Source organism: Triturus cristatus, chromosome 9 (genome assembly GCF_964204655.1).
Source record: "Triturus cristatus chromosome 9, aTriCri1.1, whole genome shotgun sequence".
NCBI classification, from domain to species: domain Eukaryota; kingdom Metazoa; phylum Chordata; class Amphibia; order Caudata; family Salamandridae; genus Triturus; species Triturus cristatus.
The window spans coordinates 734,777,696-734,800,884 of record NC_140592.1 but is presented as its reverse complement, the minus strand read 5'-3'; positions in this window follow the sequence as shown (position 1 = coordinate 734,800,884).

Sequence of the window (23,189 nt, the reverse complement as noted above, 5' to 3'; positions counted from 1 at the left end):
GAGTTCTGGAGCTATTTAAACACCCTCGCTCTAGGTCATAACCACAGAGAAAACTCACTTGATGCACGGTCTTGGGTTAGCCACGTAGAGACATTATATCAAGAAGATCAACATAGTCTCCATCCAAATAACGACCCCGCTGGAATTGGCGAACTAGACTCTTCCGCCAAATTTAACGCGGACCTCGAGACAGCCTTAGTCACCCGAATTTTAAAAAAAATCAGGCATAATGGAGCCCCAGGCCCTAATGGCCTGCCCGGCTCTCTGTTCAGGGCAAACATAGAATTCTGGTCGGAGACTCTGTCGCCCCTCTACGCAGAATGTCGGCTTCTGGGGGACATGCCAGACTCCTGGAGAGGGTCGCTTCTACACCCGATTCACAAGAAAGGTCCAAAATCCAACCCGAACAATTACCGTATGATTGCTCTCCTGGACATCGAGGGAAAGGCCTACGCCAGTTCCATCTTGGCAGAGTTAACCCACTGGGCAAGTTCTGAAGGTCTTTTACCATTCTTCCAAACAGGGTTCAGATCTGGGGCTTCGACGACTGATAATATAATAGCCCTTTCTTATTTGGCCCACCAAGCAGTTAGCCGCAAAAGTCTCCCTCTCTTCGCTTGCTTCATCGACTATTCTGCAGCGTTCGACGGTGTAGACCGAACAATCCTTTGGAAGAAGCTAGCACTTTGGAACATTAACCCCGCACTGTTGAAAGCAATACAATCGCTATATCATAAAACGTGGGTCAGAATTAAACTCTCCAACACCTCAGCAACAGAGAAAATAAAAACAGATCGGGTTTAAAGCAAGGGTGCGTTTTAGCACCGCTCCTGTTCAACTTGTATACCGCTGACATGGGCCAAGCCTTGACAGGTGCAGCACTGGCCACGCCGAGGATCGGGGACATCAAGATACAGCTTATTCAATACGCTGACGACCTGGTACTTTTAGACCACACCAAAATAGGTCTACAAAAAGCACTGTCGGCCTTGGCAACCATAACGTGGCCCACAAGCTGGTGGCCAACCAATCAAAATCTAAAGTTGTCATCTTCGGCCATTACCCGAGCAAGAAACTAGCAAGATGGAGCCTTGGCCAGCTGACACTGGAAAGCGCACAAAAATACAACTATCTGGGCGCCTGGCTAACTGAATCGGGGCGTCCGTGCGCTCAACTGCACAAAATTCAAATAAAAGGGAAATGCATCACTTATGCTCTCTGCAAATTACAAGCTACTTTGCACAGCCCAACCACGACGGCCACCCGTAGAGTTTTACGTGCAAAATTAATGCCCGCCCTCACTTACGCTCAACTAGCTTTCCCCGGAAAACTAACAAAAGAACTAGAAAAAATTCATTGCAGTGCTCACAAAAGGCTGTTTCATTTACCTGCGTGCACCCGAAACACTTTAGTGCGCTTAGAATTCTCTTTGAACCATCAAACGCTGGAAGAGACGGCCTTTCTGTGTAAATATTATTTCCGTACTACAGCGGCCCAAGAGAAATCGTTGAAGGCGGTCTTAAAACATATTTTCTGCGAACCTGGGAATCCATGGTCAACCGCTCTCGCAATTGGAGCAGACCAGCTCAAACTAGCCTTGGAGAACTGGAACCCTAAGACTATTAAGTACTCCGCCATCAAATGCATACTTAAAAAACAAGTTTGCATTCACTCTCGTGCACTTGACCTGGAACAGTTGGACTGCACGAAAGCCAAACCCTGCCACAAAAAGGGTTCAGTCCTAAACACCATCTCACGCAGGCAGTGGGCAGAGCAGCCTTACTTAGGATCTTGGCATTCAGGTTACATCCCCTGCCACTTCAAGAAATATATAACACCAAACTGAGAACATCGGCGATCAAGGGCTGCCGGCTCTGCGGCTACAAACACGAGTCTCTGGCCCACCTTCTATTTTGCTGCCCGGCCCTGCGCACTGCCCGCAGTCTCCACCTACGGCCAATTCTATTACAACTGGGCACCCGCACAGCCAATGAGGCGATTCACCAATTGTACACACTAAACACAGTAAAACATATGGCCTCGTTTGGCAAATTCATCAAACAGACTCGATTACTGTTGACGGCTTCACCTCCTAGAGACCCAGTTAACTGCAAGTCTGCTTGACGTCCACGGATTTTAACTATTGTTTGCTTTTAAATGCTGATATTTTTATAAACTCTGTTCTATATCAAAGTTTTATGTTATGGTTTTAAGTAACCAGCAATAAAATGTATTCATTCATTCATTCATTCATTCATTCATTCATTCATTCATTCATAGTCACTATCCACCTCCCCTTTTGTGCACCAGGAATACATTGGTGCAGAATCCAGCGGGACTGCTGTCGCAGTAAGCTACTGTGCGTTTCTGCACCAAGTCTGCAATTCCACACTCTATAATGGATCTGTCTATTTGGGGAAAAAAACAACTGCTGTGGAATAAACTCTTGGGTTAGGGTCTGAAAAAACTCTATGTGAAAACCCTGTACGGTTTGTAAGACCCATGCTTTCTGTGTACGCGCTGACCAATTGTGTAGAAACAAATGAACTCGACACCCCCAGATGTTGTGAGTCCAAACCACGCACGCTTACCTGAGGTCATTTGGGGCTGGATGTTCCCCCGCTGGCCTCCTCTGTGATAGCGCTGGAGGAAGGATCTTCTGGTCGGGTAGAAGGCACCACCCTTGGTGCAATCATTCCAGTCCCTCTACCGCAACCATAACCGCCACTGGGAGGGCCTTGAAGGTATGGGAGGCCTGGCGAGCGGCCTCTGCCTCGCAAAGCCCATCCAAAAATGCTAGCCTGGAAAACCTTTTTAATATTCGTCTGGTCCTTGTCCAATGACGTGAAGGTACCCACGTATCTTGTCACGTCCTTCACAAATTGAGCCCCAAACAGCAGACCTTCCGCCAATGGCTCCACCTCTGGAGAAGCCAACTCCATCAGGTTGGAGTCCATCCGAAGTAATACCGATTTGCGTCGCTCCACTGAGATAGCGCAATGCTCACTGCCCACAAAGCAAATAACTCTTTGTGTCCATCCCGACAAAATATTGGGGTCCACCGGAACACCGGTCTCCCTGGCCACTAACGCCATCTCCAAGATCTTGCCCAGAGGCCCTGTCACATCAAGCAGTTTGTCCTGGCAACCCCACCAGGCACAATCTATACCTTTCTTGGGGTCTTTCGCTAATTTTTTTGAGAACGTCAGCATGCTGGGGTCAATATTCGGCGTATCGGCCACCTTATTCGGTATGTCGGGACGGGGCACTCGGACTGCAGCCTACTGAGCACATCCTTATCAAAATGCCTGCAGAGGTTCTGGTGGAAATATTGAGAGACCTTCGGAGCCGAAGCCCAGTCCGAGGACTGCGGGTGGACGATGTCCATGGAATTAAAATTGAAGGGACTTACAGTTTGGAATGAGGCGGTTTCGGGAGGGGTTACATGCCCCCTCTTGGCCTTCTTCTTCCTAGGAGGGGACTTGTGGGCCGAGGAATCAGAGTCTGTTCCCACATCTATGTCCAGGGGTTTAGTGGGCGTGGGCAGCGCTGAAACTGGCACGGAATATTGATGATCCATTCCGGAGGTCTGGGGAAGGGAAGCCAAGGCTTGTGCATGAGGCCATGAGGGGACTTTGGCCTTGACCCTGCCATCCGATGATTTATGCGCCGGGCCTTCAACATCAGGGGCCTGGAATCCGTGTCGCTTAGCAAATCCCTCCAGCTGAGCGGTGATAGGCTTAAGGGCTGCCGCTAACGCCTGGTTCACCGTTTGCAGGACTGCAGTCTCAATAGCCCGATTCACAAACTGCTGCACTGATGCGTCAAGGGCATCCACCAAGCTGTCCTCCAAAAGGGGACCCTGCTGCTCCTCATAGTATGACTAATCCTCATCTTCAAATGCAACCCAGTCCTCCATAATGGAGCTTTTCACGAGGAGGCGCAGATAGAAAGAGTAGAACAAGGGGGGGAGTAACCCACCGTGCACTAAACTCCACAATCTCCACAGCCCAGCTGTAGTCACTATTATTCCAGCCCAGTAGGGCGTAGGCGAGAGCCACACTCAATATATATATATATATATATATATATATATCACAATCCAAGTTCCAATAAGAAGCGCACTCAGGAAACAGAGAATTGCCAAGTTTCTTTAATCTTCGTAGCGCGTTTCAACACCCACTGGTGTCTTGTTCACACGATAGTTGCACTACCGAACAAACGTGTATAAATAAACAAACCAGACATAGACAATGCACTTGCAGTTTAAGTCAGAGTAGCCAGGCGAAAATGGGCGCCATCTTAGAATGGTCTCTATATGTTGGAAATCACAAGTTCTTTTTCAAAATGAGACTATTATACACCTATGTAGGAGAGGCAAATACATGATTCATATTGTTGTTATTTGGACACTATTGTATATCAGTATAATCATGTGTCACATAATTCATGAAACAACATAATATGTGTAATTACGACTAGTGCGTAATCCATGACATGCTATACACATAATTTCATTGAATATACAAGAGGATATTACATGTTAACTCAATTTAAGTAAAAGTAAAATGCGGACTAGTGCCTTGTATCCACCTTTGTGTTTTTTCGTTATCACGAAGAAGCGTTATGTATGCCTTTTCTCGAGTTAGATTATTAGTCATGTTCAAACATTCTGCAAAGTGCAACTGCTAAGCATGAAGTGGAAAATTATTTAAGATACTGTTTCCAGATTTTTTAAACAATTGTATCCATAAAGAAAAAGTGTACAAAAAAGTGCCAACACCAAATAAAGAGAAAAATCTCCTCTTATTATAAATAAACAGGGATGATAGAGAACCCATGAGCTTTTTCGAGCCAAACAGATTTGAAGTCCCTTCCTGGTCCCTGTAACAAAAACAAGTTAAAAAACCTTATTAAAATATATATACATATATATATTTTTCATCTTTTACACACAGTTAAGAAAAATAGACATGACAGAACAAAAGAGTTTGTATTTCATTTCAATTAAGTTTTTCATTAATCATGAAGATGAGTAGCCAATTCTTCATCCAGATTGTGGCCCCCTGGGGAGCGGGTTTCTAATTCCATGATCCATTTTGATTCTTTCTTTCTCAAGGTTAGTTCCCTATTGCCGCCCCTTCTGCCTAGATTGACCTGTTCAATTGCATAAAATTTCAATAAAGCATTATTTGACTGATGTTTTTCTTGAAAATGGCGGGCAATGGGATAATGCAAGTCCCCGTTTGTGATGGCCCTGAGGTGTTCTTGTACCCGTTTTTTAACCATACATACGGTACTCCCCACATACCTTAATCTGCAGGGGCACTCAAGTACATATATAACAAAGTTGGTACTACATGTTAGAAACTGTGGAATGATATAGTTACTTTTGCCTGGTACAGTTATTTCTTTCACCATCTTGCTTGTTCTGCACGCTCTACAATGTCCACATGGGAAAAAACCTTTCAAATTGTGGACATTGTGGCTGCTGGTTTCAGATATGTCACCTCTGATGAGAATATCTCTGAGGTTTCTACCTCTGCGATAGGTTATTTTCGGCCGATCATCAATTTGTGGGCCAATGACTGGATCAGATTTTAGTATGTTCCAATTATCAGCCAACAACTTGCGTATTTTTTTCGAATCTTTATTGAAGGTGGTAATCATTCTGGACTCCACTTCTTTGGAAGGAGTGATCTCTTTTTCACCCAGGATGTCAACCCTATTGATATCTTTGACTTTATTGATAGCTTTATTTAATACCCATAATGGGTAACCTCGATCTTTAAATCTGATAATCATTCTATTTTGTTCAAGTTCAAATGATTCTGTGGTACTGCAGTTTCTTTTCGCCCTCAGTAACTTACCATAGGGTATACTCCATTTGAGTGCCTCCGGATGAGCACTGAGGGCATGTAGTAAGCTGTTCCCTGCTGTTGTTTTTCTATGGAGACTTGTAGTTAGTCTCCCTTCACATATGGTTACCTGGGTATCAAGAAATTCAATATCAACATAACTCATTGTTGATGTGAGTTTGATGTTGTATAGATTGTTATTGAGTAGTTCAATAAAGGTCTTTGCCTCTTCTTCTGAACCTCTCCATATAACAAAAAAATCATCAATATAACGGATCCATATTTTGACAAGACTGAAAAATTTGATGAGATTATGATCACTACGGATCTCCTCCTCCCATTTGCCGAGGAAGAGGATCGCGAAACTTGGCTTGAAGCTTGAACCCATCGCGGTGCCACGCACCTGCCTGTAGTGATCATCGTTGAACAAAAAAATATTATTCTTGAGGCAAATCTTCATCATCTCTACAAGCATGTGCGTGTGCTCCAAGTACGAGATATCTCTCTGTTGGAGAAAATGAAAACACGCCTGAATACCCTGTTCGTGATCTATTATAGTGTAAAGGGAACTCACATCCATAGTAATGAGAATCAAACCTTGTTCACATACAATTTTATCCATTTTTATTAAGGAAGTCTTTTGTATCCTTAATATATGATGGTAAAGATGTCACGTATTCGCTGAGAAAGAAATCAATGTATTTCGATAGATTCTCATTAGTACTACCCATGGAGGAAACAATGTGTCTCCCTGGGGGTGTAGTGGGATTCTTATGGATTTTTGGTAACAGATAAAAAATGGGCAGTTTGGGGTAATCTTTCTTAAGGTAACAGTATTCCTGCCATGTAAGTAACCCTTCCCTTTGCCATTTTGTAAGTTTTTCCCATGTATCTGTTATGCTAGAATTATATTCGCTAGTATTGCTTCTACAATAAAAAGTTGTGTCATCCAGTTGTTTAGTTGCTTCCTTGATGTACATACCTCTCCCCCACAACACAATGTTACCCCCCTTATCCGAGGGTCTGATGATTACATCTCTGTCCTCGGCTAGAGAAACAATAACGTTACGTTGTGTTTTAGATAAGTTTGAATGCATAAAGTTGTTTCTTGTTTGTTTATGTTTGTATTTTATTAATTCTTTGGTCATAACCTCATGAAACGTATCAATTACGTCATGGGGCTTCAATGGCAAGAAGACAGATTTAGGCCTAAAAGATGTACATGCTGCCCTATCCATAATAATATCATCACGTTCTTGTGAGTTTCTTTCAATTTCTTCAAGAACAGGTATCTCTAGGGGGGAGGAGCCTAGCGCTTGACCAAGATGGCCGCGTGAGCTTTGAGCTCCCGAGACCCTCGTGCCCTCCGTCGTCTATCCTGTATATAATCCTGTTTGTATGCATGGCATCGTGTAGATGACTTGTCAGGGAGGCGATCGATGCCACCCGAGGTCGAATCGCCCACCGGGAACCGGAGTTATGCATGGCGGAAGATTGAGGCCCATCTCCGAGGGATGCCAGGGGCTCGAGTTGGCAGGATGCCCGACCTCTAATTGAACAACAGCGGCCAGGCGAGGTGTGAACTGCCGGACGGAGGTCCCTATCCTTTCACTTTCACTTTCTCGCCCTTTGTCTGCCCAGCCCAGGGAGTGCTCGCGTCTGCTTTATTATCATTTGGACGCTCTGCATGCCACATTGGCGACTCATCGTAAGACGGAGCACTCCTGCTCTCTCTCGCTGAGAGAGGGCAGTCCTGTTTGACCCGACTTGCTCGAGCCCACCATGTCGGGCAAAGCAGAGGTGGATCGGCCGAAGCCCAATGCCACCAGGCGGGGAGCCTACACTCAAGCCAATAACATGGACCGCTATGCCCAGCAGAAGGGGTCACCGGGTGCACCGAGCCAGTCCCCGGATACACAGAAGACTGCTTCGCCCTTGGCCCCGGAGCTCTCACTGCAGGATGTCATGGGTGCACTTGACGGGCTGCAGACTTCGATTGGGAGACAGTTTGATGCCCTGGCGCACAAAGTGGATACCATCTTGGTGGATGCGAATCTGATCCGCGCGGATTTGGGCAAAACAAATGAACGGGTCAAATCCCTGGACATCAAGACCACGGGCCTCGCCGATGATGTCTCGGACCTGCAGACCGAGGTCCGTAAGTTGCGGACCGAGCATGATCTCGCAGCCCGTCGGCTGGAGGACTTCGAGAGCCGGGCCAGGTGCAACAACGTGCGCGTTATCGGGGTCCCGGAGTCCTCGGACGAGATTTCAGTGGACCTGCTCGTGGAGGACTTGGTGCTCAATCATCTGCAGCCTAAGGGTCTAGGGAAGTTCTTCGCAGTTGAGCGGGCCCATAGAGTGCCTGGTGGGCGGCCCAAGGTGGGAGCCACACCGAGGCCGATCGTCGCCCGGCTCTTTCATTTTCGAGACCGGGACGCTATCCTGCAGGCCTCGAGGGTAACGGGCCCGGTCCCCTTCCAGAACGCGTCGGTGAATTTCTATCCTGACTTCACCCAGCAGGTACAGAGGCAGCGGCAGGGCTTCCTGGGGGTGAAGAGGAGGCTTCGGGAGAGGGATCTGAAATACGCCATGCTCTTCCCTGCCAGACTACGTGTGGTGTTTGAAGACCGAACATTCTTCTTTGAGTCGCCTGCCATGGCGGATGAATGGCTGGATGCTCTGCCTCGACGACGCACGGAAGAGGACACTGCCGTAGACGGGGACAGTGGCCGGGATGAACAAGGTTGATGTATTCGGAACCGGACTGACTCGGACTGACTTTAGATAATGACTTGCAGTAAACACGGAGGTTGTGGGAGGACGAGGGGAGCTCTTTCCTCCCGTAGGGTACTTTTTGTAGATTTTGGGTTTGGTAGGGCGACAGGCACACTGCAAGTTGGGGGGGCTTTGTAAGCTGCAGCAGGGGTGCAGGGTGGGGGGGGTTTCCGAGATTTTGGGGTTGTTGTTGGGGGGTTTGTTTCAGCAAGGCATAGTGATTATTTCCAGGACTGTTCCATGGGGGCTCTTCGGGTGTGGGGTGGGCCTCTTTACGTTTGGGGATGGGGGGTAGGGGTTTAAGTGTTATAAGCTGGAATGTGAATGGTTTGGGGGATCGCATTAAGCGTGGGATTGTTTTGCAATTCTTGAAACGGTCATTGCCGGATGTCGCCCTGCTGCAGGAGACGCATCTTATAGGTAATACGTGCTATGCCCTGAATAGGAAGGGTTATAAATTCATAGCTCATTCGGGATTCTCCTCTGGGTCCAGGGGTGTGGGCATCCTAGTCAGAGCCTCGCTACCATTTGAGGTGGACTCCACCATTGTTGATGATAGGGGGAGGTTTGTGGCGGTGGCGGGGCGGTGGGAAGGAAGAACTTTGGTTTTAGTTTCGGTTTATGTCCCGCCGGCCCTGCAGGCCTCCACTTTCACGGATCTGGGTAGGGCCCTGCTGGATCTCCCGGGGGGTATGCTTGTAGTGGGAGGTGATTTCAACGCTGTTGGCTCCGGCCTGCTGGATAGATACCCGCCCCGAGACACGGGGGGGGGGCTCAGAAGTGGCTTCCAGACTTTCTAGATACGCTTGGCCTGATAGACTGCTGGAGGCTCCGGCACCCCACACAGAGCCAATACACTTTCCACTCCGGGGCGCATGGTAGCCTTTCTAGGATTGACTACCTACTCACTCTGGCTGCGCATGCCTCATTGGTGTCTGAGGCCAGGCACATGGCGCGTGGTATCTCTGACCATTCGCCGGTGTGGGTCAGGCTGGATCTGGGTCGAGAGGGAGGGGGAAGGGTGGCCCCTATCAACCCTTGGTATTTCCGAGACCCCAAGATGCGCAGCGCGCTGGTAAAGACAGTAGATAATTTTTTCAAGGACAATCAGGGATCCGTGGACTCGGCAGTGTCGCTGTGGGAAGCATTTAAGACCGTGCTGCGAGGGGAAGCCCTCTCCCTTGCAGTGGCTGCCAAGCGGTGGAGAGATGGCGAGGTTTTGCAGGTTGAGGAGCAGATCGCGGCTTTGGAGGGAGCGCTGGAGGAGGAGGTTACAGAGGCCTCACTGCATGAGCTGTGCTTGAAGCAATCCGAGTATAAGGACCTGGTGACGAATGCCGCTAAGACCCTCGGTAGGGAACAGCAGGGCCGTCTGTATGATGTTGGTGACAAGGCCGGGAAACTCCTGGCTTGGCTGGACAAAAAAGAACGGGTCAATAGAGTAGTGCCGGAGTTGACGGGAGAGGGGGGAGAGGTGATTGTGGAACCTGAGAGGATTGTGCAGTGTTTCTCGGACTATTTCCGTATGGTTTATGCCTCAGTGTCGGACAGGCCGCCCGAGGACTCGCGTGACCTCCTGCGTGATATTGCATTGCCCTGTCTCTCTGATATAGATAGGGACGATCTAGATGGTGACATAACGGTCGATGAGGTGGCGGGGGCTATCCGCGCGTTGAACTCGGGCAAGGCCTCGGGTCCGAACGGCTTGCCGGTCGACCTGTACAAGCTATTTCCGGATAGGGTTGCCCCTCACCTGCGCGCCATGTTCGTGGAGGCGCGGGGGAGTGGGGCCCTCCCGTTGGATCAGCGACTGGCGACGATTGTGGTTTTACACAAAGAGGGCAAACCCCGAGATAAGTGCGCCTCATATAGGCCTATCTCACTCCTTAACGCAGAGCCGAAAATTCTGGCTAAAATCCTGGCGGCCCGGTTGATTAGGGTACTCGGTGACTTGGTCCATCCGGATCAATCCGGATTCATCCCGCACCGTAACACAGCGTTAAATCTTCGGCGCCTTCATGGTGTAATCGCCAGGGCGGGCACGCTGCGTGAACCAGCTATTGTGGCGTCTCTCGATGCCACGATGGCCTTTGACACGGTGGAATGGGCATATTTGTGGGCCGTGTTGACCAAGTTCGGCTTTGGCCACAGTTTTGTGAGCTGGGTGAGGTTGCTGTATGAGGGTCCTCTTGCGAGTGTGGTGGTAAATGGCCGGGCGTCGACTCCGTTTCAGCTTGGGAGGGGTACTCGGCAAGGTTGTCCCCTGTCGCCATTGTTGTTCGCCCTTGCCCTTGAGCCGCTGGCTGCGTGGATACGCTGGCACCCGGATATACGGGGACTTAGATGGTCGCCTGAACACGAGGACCGTATATCGCTCTATGCTGATGACATCCTGTTGTATCTTGCCTCACCCAAGAAATCACTTATAGTGGTCTGTGACGTACTCACATCTTTCGGTAGGAACTCGGGTCTCGTTATCAACTGGAGTAAATCGTATTTATATGTTCTTAGTGGCGAGGTTCCACCGATCCCTCGAACTTGTTCGATCCAGGTTGCTCAGCAGGGCTTCGTGTATCTGGGGATCTTTATCTCCATGGATTCTGCCGTGCGATATGAGAGGAACCTGCTCCCCCCCCTAGCGCGCCTGAGGCGGGATGTGGAGGGCTGGCGGAGGCTGCCGCTCTCCCTCGTTGGGCGTGCGGCACTGTTCAAAATGATGTCTCTTCCCCGGTTCCTCTACGCGCTGCAGAATACTTTGGATTGGGTACCGGCCAACTACTTTCGGGAGGTCGAAGGCCTCCAACGAGCGTTGCTGTGGGACGGGCGGCCGCGAATAGCTATTGCAAAGTTGACGCTCCCATGGTACGACGGGGGTATTGCGCTTCCAGACATCCGACGGTACTATTGGGCCACCCAGCTGAGTGCGATTAATCATGGGTTTTATGGCCCGGCCCTCAGCCCTGGGTATGCCATGGACAGGTGGTTGCTGCGTGGTGGTAACTATTACAGGGCGTTGTATTCGCGGTCCCTGGACTTCGTCCCTCACGGGGCCCACTGGTGTGGCGGTGCGTGTGTGGAAGATGGCAACTGACTCGCTGGGCTGGAAGGATAGGCTCACCCTCGCTACCCCGCTGTTTGAATCTGAGAGATTGGGTAGGCTTTGGCACACAAAAGGCTTTGACAAATGGGACTTGATCGGCATCTCCAGGGTCGGAGATGTCCTGATTAAGGGGAGGGTGAAGTCCTTTGAAGAGTTGCAGAAGGAGTATGAGCTGGGGCCATCTGAGTTTTTCCGCTATGTTCAGGTGCGTCACGCCCTCCGATCAGTCCTCATAGAGGGTGAGAAGGTGCCTGAGTCCTCTCCTTTGGAGGACCGGGTCCTTGATGGTCATATGCCCGAGAGCACGATCTCGCTCATCTATAAGAAACTGATCAACGTCCGGGCGGATATGCTTCTGGGGCTGAGGGACCAGTGGTCTAGGGATGGCCTCGAGTTGGATGACGAGGATTGGCAGTCTGCTGTTTCCTCTCCTAAGGAGGTTGCGATCCCGTCGCGTCTGAGGCTGGTGCAGCTTAAAATACTGCATCGAGTGTACGCGACGAGGCCAAGGCTGGTTCACATGGGATTCTCGGAGGACGGCCTATGCAGGAGGGGATGTGGTATGGTGGGTACTTTCCTGCATATCATTTGGGAATGTGGTGTCATCACGGAATTCTGGCGGAGAGTCCATGCAGTGATGGGGGAGGTGACGGGCATTGCTATGCAGCCGGAAGCGCGGTGTTGTCTCCTGAATGTCTGGGGGCCCACTGATCACAACGCGGCGCAGACCCAATGGGTGAATCTGGGTAACATGGTCGCTAAGAGAGATATAGCGCGATTGTGGGGATCCGTGGGCCCCCCCACATTGACCGCGTGGAAAGAAAATATGGACTGGAGTATGCTAAGGGAGAAGACGGTATATTGCGCTAGAGGCCGCCCTCGGAAGTGGCACACCATCTGGGGGCGGTGGAACCAATACAGGGGGGGAATTTGTCTCGCCCCTGATCTGGATCCCCCCGAGGAACAGCTTTCCTCCTAACCTTCTTTCCAGCTCAGTATGGTTAATGGACTTCTTTGGCCTCTGCTGTCCCCCTTCTTCCTCTTTTCACGGTACTGTAAATGGTAGATGATTGGGGTCCAGCCTCCCCTGGGGGGCTATCACCATGGGTATTCAGTGTTCTTGCCTTGCTGGGGGTTGTTGTGTGTTTTGTGTTTATTTAAAAAATGGTATCTTTGCACTCCTCCTTCACTGTACTGTGGACGCGTCTCTGTTCCTCTTTACCGAAGCTGCCGAACCTCCGGGTTGTCGGCTGAATAGCTGTGTCCAGACTTTTGAAAATAAAGGTTTTTAAAAAAAAAAAAAAGAACAGGTATCTCTCCTAGCTCATAGACAGTATGCAGTGTATCTAAGTCCCCTACTGTCAATTTGGGTAAATTAGATTCTACATGTATATCCTCGTTGTTCTTCTTACTGTATACATTATGCCATTTTTTAAGTTTGAGCTTACGTATAAACTTAAACATGTCAACTCTGGTATTTGTATAGTTGAAAAGTTCTGTTGGACAAAACGATAGGCCTAAACAAAGGGTTGATTTCTCAGCGTCACTAAGTGTTCTTGAAGATAAATTTACAATAGTTTTATTTACCATTGCTATATCCATTATTGTTGTCCTTTTCTGTAGCCCCCCCTTCTTCTGGTTCCCATGGGCTTTGGATTTGTTAGATCTTTGTCTTGCTTTAAGCCTTCTTCTCTTTGAACGCCCCTGCCTCTTGATCTTCCTCGTGTTCTCCCTCGGCCTCGGACTATCTTTGATGTCATGTTGTTGTTCCTGGTCTCTTCCTGGTCTCTGCGGATCTGAGGGTTACTTACATGGCAGGAATACTGTTACCTTAAGAAAGATTACCCCAAACTGCCCATTTTTTATCTGTTACCAAAAATCCATAAGAATCCCACTACACCCCCAGGGAGACCCATTGTTTCCTCCATGGGTAGTACTAATGAGAATCTATCGAAATACATTGATTTCTTTCTCAGCGAATACGTGACATCTTTACCATCATATATTAAGGATACAAAAGACTTCCTTAATAAAATGGATAAAATTGTATGGGCACAAGGTTTGATTCTCAAACAAGAAGGGGGAAAGGAGGGGCTTTTACAATAATAAACTAACTAAATACTATTGCAGGTCCAGCATACATGCCCAACAATCAATACTAACAAAAGGGTATGCAGTTCCTAATAATAACGTAGTGTGTGTTAGAATCACTAGGTCCCAAGGTGATGGTGTGAAAACGGTCTGGTTAAGTGGAGTAGAAGGTACTCCTTCTGGAAATGAAGACCCTCACACACCCAACAAGCGGGTGTCTTGCTTCATCACCGGGTCTTTGCTCCTTATCGGGCCGGCGGTGCAATACCCGATCAGGCACCCCGAGGGGGCCTTCCTGTCGGAGATCTTTATTTCCAAACGCCGGTGAGTGAGGTGTGTGGGGAAAACGGTTAGTTGGTATAACTGGTGTAGGTGCAAGTGGAGTGAAAGGTAAGTGTACTAAAACAGGGTAGGTGATCCACTTCAAACAAATTTAATAAAGTATGGTCAACACCCTGATTAAAAACAATCCGCACATCTCTCACCATTAGGTGTATGAGTGATATGTGCTACAACAGTAATGAAAGAGGTCAACATGTTTCTTGCCTGGGTTTTAATTAAATGGCAATTCTTCAGGACCAATATATACGGCTACCTGCACCTTTTTGGTGGTGGCCACAACCTCTAAGAGGTGTCAATGGTGGCCACACGTACAGCACCCTAAAAACGTGTGGTGCCGTGTAAATCAAGAACACACAACCTGTGAAGAAAAACACACAATTTAAAAACATTGTTATTGTAGATCGGTTCGAGGCATCTGGTTCAGTTAAGGCAACAAGTGATGTCAAACATGAAACCGTGGCATGCGTCGAATGTGAGCAGATATTAAAAGGACTTTATCGAGGCAAACAGCAGAATCTTATAGGAGGACTTAATCTACACTTCTTAGAAAGCATGATACTATTGGTTATATACAAAACTCACCCCATTAGGCTGTGGAGACAATGTGGTCAGGGTAGGAACACACTAATTGTTAGTGTCCTAAAAAGGAGGAAGATAGATAAAAACAAAAACAAACAGCAAATGCGTCAGATCAAACCGCGTCAAGTGCACTCAAAATCAGATGGAGAACCACTATGGTGATATATCTCATGGGGAACAACAGCGTATAAAGTTGTTTGATGCGTATAAAGATATATATAAAACAAGCTACCGGAAGCACACGGGCAGAAGCTTGCCACAGTTATCACATACACTTGAAAATGTTGAAACAGTGCCAGCCAAGTGCTAATAGCGTGGGTGAAATCCCTGTCAGTGCTACTTGTATAGCATCCCCCATGCATGGGACTTGAAAGTGGCAGAACTGGTCTTCGCGTGTGTCAAGGAGGCATACGGCGGTTGTAGCAGCCAGTTATTCATCAGACTTGCACAAGAAATTGGTGATTGGAAAGTAGAGCTGGACTAATCTCAGCGCGAGACACGAGAGCGCTGGTGAGACCGCCGTCAACAGAGACTGTAAATGCTGTGTACGCTCAGTCTCACCTATGAAGCGTGGTGGAAACTCCGGCTCAATGAGCCGCATACCAACTCCCTCAATCATGCAGTAATTGACTAGTGAAAAGAATAAAATATACTCACGGTTGCGTTGAGATAACGTTACCATAAACCTATGACCCCGCCAGCCGCTCAAGTCTGGTGAAGGTCCGGTAGGGAGGCTCACAGATATGCGAGCCGTTCAGCGTGTTTCGTCACTACGTCTCTGGCGGTAACCGGTGTAAGGGGCGTGGCTACGTCCCAGCAACTAGACCGCCACCCGTTACGCCTGTTCAGGATGTCCGAGACGCAGAAAGCGATACTCTGGGGATTTTAAATACAAGAAGGTCTCCCACTACTCCGCGAGCATGACACGTGAGGGCGGGGACCCCATTAACCAATACGGTGGTCCCCTCAAAGATTATCGAAGAATGTGGATTAATGTAATGTTGTCATGTGAGCGTAGGGATGACGCGTGCTAACAACAAACAGACATTGCACCCAATAATAAGGTTTAATGATGTCTAACTGTGCGCTGCAGTGCTCAGTAAGTAATCTGCGCAACATAATCTGATGGAGCGCAGAGTGGAATTCGCACCCAGTGTTGGCAACCCTAATGCTCGGGAAAGAGCTCGCGGCCCCTAAATATGAATATTAATATCATTCTTTATTGTATGACCACTGACCGACTCAAAAAAGTCAAGAACAACCAAAATCAAGGGCAAGCTCAGCAATGGTTGTTAAAGTGGCCTTAAAGAGTATGCATTATGTAGTGCAGAGGAAAAGGCTCATCGAGTATGGATATATGTAGAGTAACATGTCAAGAAAAAACTAGTCTAGGTCAAGTTAGACTACTCCATGGAATGTCCTCATTCAGGCCAGTGGTATCAGCTGTCAATCTCAGGACCCAACGTTGTTCAAGTCTGAAGAGGGCGTTTTTTGACATGTGGGGGTGAGATTCCAGAACCACCCATTTAAAGGAGGTGGGCGCATGACGTACCAAGTTGTAGTGGGTCGTCATTTTAGTATTGGTCTTGGCGCATCTGAAATTACTTTTGTGTTCCAGCATACGCGTTTTAACTGCACGTGTGGTCATACCTATGTATGGTAAGCCACACGGGCACGTCATCAGATAAATGCAATTTGTCGAGTTGCAATTGGTATGCTTATTGATCTGCCATGTCACGTCATTGGGGAGTACCAATTCTTTACTGATTTGTGTCTGAGGACACATCGAGCACATCCCACAGGGGTAATGACCCTTAACTGGGGGTAGGTTCCATAGTAGTCTCTGAGACCCAATAGCTGGTTTCTTAGGCCTAGTGTGTATTAGAAGGTCCTTAAGGTTGCTCGTGCGTTTAAACGCAAATCTGGGGGCTTCCAAATCTAGATCTCCAGTGTTGAGAATACCCCAGTGCTTTTTAATGATCGCCTTAATCCTGTTCGAATCAGGGGTGAAGGTGGTCACACAGGTTAAGGATTGATCAAGTTCTTTAGTGTTAACTTCCAACAGACTCTCTCTGTTGTTATTTCTCGCTCGTTTGCGAGCACGAGACACAACCTGTGAGGGGTAGTCGCGCTTAATCAAGTCATTCATAAGCGTTAAGGACTCTTTCTGATAATCAGCCACAGAACTGCAGTTCCTTCTGATTCGTAAAAACTGACCAAAAGGTAAATTTTCTCTTAACGCTTTGGGATGGTAACTGCTGAATAAGAGAAGGCTGTTTCTGTCTGTGGGCTTGCGATACAGACTCGTGGAGATTGTACCCCCTTCCAGGCGGATGAGTAGATCCAAGAAAGGTACTTCTGTATCAGAGATGGTATGGGTGAATCTCAAATAGGGATTGAGAGTGTTGATCCACGTACAGAATTCTGTGCAATTCGTATAGTCTCCCTTCCACAGAACCAGGATGTCGTAGATGAACCTTTTCCAGAGCAGTACATTCGCAGAGTAGGGGTTGGAGGGATGATGTATCACCCCACTCTCGAAGGCTGACATGTACATGCATGCCAGACTCGGCGCGAATGTACTGCCCATGGAAGTGCCCTGGGTTTGATGGTACAGTTGTGTGTTGTACTCGAAGAAGTTTTGTGTCAAAGCCAGGCTTGCACATTCCATGATGAATGATACTGGTGTATTGGAGCTAAGGGTATTGGAACCCTTCCAGAAGTCGGAGAATATCAGCTAAAGAACCAGTGATCCCCTTCTTTTACTGTCTGCCTAAAATTCACAAGGGAATATCCCCTGTTCCAGGACGTCCGATTGTTTCTGGTATAGGTTCTATTCTGGAACCACTATCACAATTTGTTGACCATTTTATCCAACCCCTGGTCAAAGCAACCCCCTCCTACATCCAGGATACCTCTGATATTCTCCGACTTCTGGAAGGGTTCCAATACCCACAGGAAATAAATCTCTTGCTGACACTAGATGTCGAGGCATTGTATACCAACATACCCCAACAAGCAACCCTCCAAGTTATCGAGGATGCATTAAGCAGCAGTGAGATTAGCTCCAATACACCAGTATCATTCATCATGGAATGTGCAAGCCTGGCTTTGACACAAAACTTCTTCGAGTACAACACACAACTGTACCATCAAACCCAGGGCACTTCCATGGGCAGTACATTCGCGCCGAGTCTGGCATGCATGTACATGTCAGCCTTCGAGAGTGGGGTGATACATCATCCCTCCAACCCCTACTCTGCGAATGTACTGCTCTGGAAAAGGTTCATCGACGACATCCTGGTTCTGTGGAAGGGAGACTATACGAATTGCACAGAATTCTGTACGTGGATCAACACTCTCAATCCCTATTTGAGATTCACCCATACCATCTCTGATACAGAAGTACCTTTCTTGGATCTACTCATCCGCCTGGAAGGGGGTACAATCTCCACGAGTCTGTATCGCAAGCCCACAGACAGAAACAGCCTTCTCTTATTCAGCAGTTACCATCCCAAAGCGTTAAGAGAAAATTTACCTTTTGGTCAGTTTTTACGAATCAGAAGGAACTGCAGTTCTGTGGCTGATTATCAGAAAGAGTCCTTAACGCTTATGAATGACTTGATTAAGCGCGACTACCCCTCACAGGTTGTGTCTCGTGCTCGCAAACGAGCGAGAAATAACAACAGAGAGAGTCTGTTGGAAGTTAACACTAAAGAACTTGATCAATCCTTAACCTGTGTGACCACCTTCACCCCTGATTCGAACAGGATTAAGGCGATCATTAAAAAGCACTGGGGTATTCTCAACACTGGAGATCTAGATTTGGAAGCCCCCAGATTTGCGTTTAAACGCACGAGCAACCTTAAGGACCTTCTAATACACACTAGGCCTAAGAAACCAGCTATTGGGTCTCAGAGACTACTATGGAACCTACTCCCAGTTAAGGGTCATTACCCCTGTGGGATGTGCTCGATGTGTCCTCAGACACAAATCAGTAAAGAATTGGTACTCCCCAATGACGTGACATGGCAGATCAATAAGCATACAAATTGCAACTCGACAAATTGCATTTATCTGATGACGTGCCCGTGTGGCTTACCATACATAGGTATGACCACACGTGCAGTTAAAACGCGTATGCTGGAACACAAAAGTAATTTCAGATGCGCCAAGACCAATACTAAAATGACGACCCACTACAACTTGGTACGTCATGCGCCCACCTCCTTTAAATGGGTGGTTCTGGAATCTCACCCCCACATGTCAAAAAACGCCCTCTTCAGACTTGAACAACGTTGGGTCCTGAGATTGACAGCTGATACCACTGGCCTGAATGAGGACATTCCGTGGAGTAGTCTAACTTGACCTAGACTAGTTTTTTCTTGACATGTTACTCTACATATATCCATACTCGATGAGCCTTTTCCTCTGCACTACATAATGCATACTCTTTAAGGCCACTTTAACAACCATTGCTGAGCTTGCCCTTGATTTTGGTTGTTCTTGACTTTTTTGAGTCGGTCAGTGGTCATACAATAAAGAATGATATTAATATTCATATTTAGGGGCCGCGAGCTCTTTCCCGAGCATTAGGGTTGCCAACACTGGGTGCGAATTCCACTCTGCGCTCCATCAGATTATGTTGCGCAGATTACTTACTGAGCACTGCAGCGCACAGTTAGACATCATTAAACCTTATTATTGGGTGCAATGTCTGTTTGTTGTTAGCACGCGTCATCCCTACGCTCACATGACAACATTACATTAATCCACATTCTTCGATAATCTTTGAGGGGACCACCGTATTGGTTAATGGGGTCCCCGCCCTCACGTGTCATGCTCGCGGAGTAGTGGGAGACCTTCTTGTATTTAAAATCCCCAGAGTATCGCTTTCTGCGTCTCGGACATCCTGAACAGGCGTAACGGGTGGCGGTCTAGTTGCTGGGACGTAGCCACGCCCCTTACACCGGTTACCGCCAGAGACGTAGTGACGAAACACGCTGAACGGCTCGCATATCTGTGAGCCTCCCTACCGGACCTTCACCAGACTTGAGCGGCTGGCGGGGTCATAGGTTTACGGTAACGTTATCTCAACGCAACCGTGAGTATATTTTATTCTTTTCACTAGTCAATTACTGCATGATTGAGGGAGTTGGTATGCGGCTCATTGAGCCGGAGTTTCCACCACGCTTCATAGGTGAGACTGAGCGTACACAGCATTTACAGTCTCTGTTGACGGCGGTCTCACCAGCGCTCTCGTGTCTCGCGCTGAGATTAGTCCAGCTCTACTTTCCAATCACCAATTTCTTGTGCAAGTCTGATGAATAACTGGCTGCTACAACCGCCGTATGCCTCCTTGACACACGCGAAGACCAGTTCTGCCACTTTCAAGTCCCATGCATGGGGGATGCTATACAAGTAGCACTGACAGGGATTTCACCCACGCTATTAGCACTTGGCTGGCACTGTTTCAACATTTTCAAGTGTATGTGATAACTGTGGCAAGCTTCTGCCCGTGTGCTTCCGGTAGCTTGTTTTATATATATCTTTATACGCATCAAACAACTTTATACGCTGTTGTTCCCCATGAGATATATCACCATAGTGGTTCTCCATCTGATTTTGAGTGCACTTGACGCGGTTTGATCTGACGCATTTGCTGTTTGTTTTTGTTTTTATCTATCTTCCTCCTTTTTAGGACACTAACAATTAGTGTGTTCCTACCCTGACCACATTGTCTCCACAGCCTAATGGGGTGAGTTTTGTATATAACCAATAGTATCATGCTTTCTAAGAAGTGTAGATTAAGTCCTCCTATAAGATTCTGCTGTTTGCCTCGATAAAGTCCTTTTAATATCTGCTCACATTCGACGCATGCCACGGTTTCATGTTTGACATCACTTGTTGCCTTAACTGAACCAGATGCCTCGAACCGATCTACAATAACAATGTTTTTAAATTGTGTGTTTTTCTTCACAGGTTGTGTGTTCTTGATTTACACGGCACCACACGTTTTTAGGGTGCTGTACGTGTGGCCACCATTGACACCTCTTAGAGGTTGTGGCCACCACCAAAAAGGTGCAGGTAGCCGTATATATTGGTCCTGAAGAATTGCCATTTAATTAAAACCCAGGCAAGAAACATGTTGACCTCTTTCATTACTGTTGTAGCACATATCACTCATACACCTAATGGTGAGAGATGTGCGGATTGTTTTTAATCAGGGTGTTGACCATACTTTATTAAATTTGTTTGAAGTGGATCACCTACCCTGTTTTAGTACACTTACCTTTCACTCCACTTGCACCTACACCAGTTATACCAACTAACCGTTTTCCCCACACACCTCACTCACCGGCGTTTGGAAATAAAGATCTCCGACAGGAAGGCCCCCTCGGAGTGCCTGATCGGGCATTGCACCGCCGGCCCGATAAGGAGCAAAGACCCGGTGATGAAGCAAGACACCCGCTTGTTGGGTGTGTGAGGGTCTTCATTTCCAGAAGGAGTACCTTCTACTCCACTTAACCAGACCGTTTTCACACCATCACCTTGGGACCTAGTGATTCTAACACACACTACGTTATTATTAGGAACTGCATACCCTTTTGTTAGTACACAAGGTTTGATTCTCATTACTATGGATGTGAGTTCCCTTTACACTATAATAGATCACGACCAGGGTATTCAGGCGTGTTTTCATTTTCTCCAACAGAGAGATATCTCGTACTTGGAGCACACGCACATGCTTGTAGAGATGATGAAGATTTGTCTCAAGAACAATATTTTTTTGTTCAACGATGATCTCTACAGGCAGGTACGTGGCACCGCGATGGGTTCAAGCTTCGCGCCAAGTTTCGCGAACCTCTTCCTCGGCAAATGGGAGGAGGAGATCCGTAGTGATCATAATCTCATCAAATTTTTCAGTCTTGTCAAAATATGGATCCGTTATATTGATGATCTTTTTGTTATATGGAGAGGTTCAGAAGAAGAGGCAAAGACCTTTATTGAACTACTCAATAACAATCTATACAACATCAAACTCACATCAACAATGAGTTATGTTGATATTGAATTTCTTGATACCCAGGTAACCATATGTGAAGGGAGACTAACTACAAGTCTCCATAGAAAAACAACAGCAGGGAACAGCTTACTACATGCCCTCAGTGCTCATCCAGAGGCACTCAAATGGAGTATACCCTACGGTGAGTTACTGAGGGCGAAAAGAAACTGCAGTACCACAGAATCATTTGAACTTGAACAAAATAGAATGATTATCAGATTTAAAGATCGAGGTTACCTATTATGGATATTAAATAAAGCTATCAATAAAGTCAAAGATATCAATAGGGTTGACATCCTGGGTGAAAAAGAGATCACTCAGAGATATTCTCATCAGAGGTGACATATCTGAAACCAGCAGCCATAATGTCCACAATTTGAAAGGTTTTTTCCCATGTGGACATTGTAGAGCGTGCAGAACAAGCAAGATGGTGAAAGAAATAACTGTACCAGGCAAAAGTAACTATATCATTCCACAGTTTCTAACATGTAGTACCAACTTTGTTATATATGTACTTGAGTGCCCCTGCAGATTAAGGTATGTGGGGAGTACCGTATGTATGGTTAAAAAACGGGTACAAGAACACCTCAGGGCCATCACAAATGGGGACTTGCATTATCCCATTGCCCGCCATTTTCAAGAAAAACTTCAGTCAAATTATGCTTTATTGAAATTTTATGCAATTGAACAGGTCAATCTAGGCAGAAGGGGCGGCAATAGGGAACTAACCTTGAGAAAGAAAGAATCAAAATGGATCATGGAATTAGAAACCCGCTCCCCAGGGGGCCACAATCTGGATGAAGAATTGGCTACTCATCTTCATGATTAATGAAAAACTTAATTGAAATGAAATACAAACTCTTTTGTTCTGTCATGTCTATTTTTCTTAACTGTGTGTAAAAGATGAAAAATATATATATGTATATATATTTTAATAAGGTTTTTTAACTTGTTTTTGTTACAGGGACCAGGAAGGGACTTCAAATCTGTCTGGCTCGAAAAAGCTCATGGGTTCTCTATCATCCCTGTTTATTTATAATAAGAGGAGATTTTTCTCTTTATTTGGTGTTGGCACTTTTTTGTACACTTTTTCTTTATGGATACAATTGTTTAAAAAATCTGGAAACAGTATCTTAAATAATTTTCCACTTCATGCTTAGCAGTTGCACTTTGCAGAATGTTTGAACATGACTAATAATCTAACTCGAGAAAAGGCATACATAACGCTTCTTCGTGATAACGAAAAAACACAAAGGTGGATACAAGGCACTAGTCCGCATTTTACTTTTACTTAAATTGAGTTAACATGTAATATCCTCTTGTATATTCAATGAAATTATGTGTATAGCATGTCATGGATTACGCACTAGTCGTA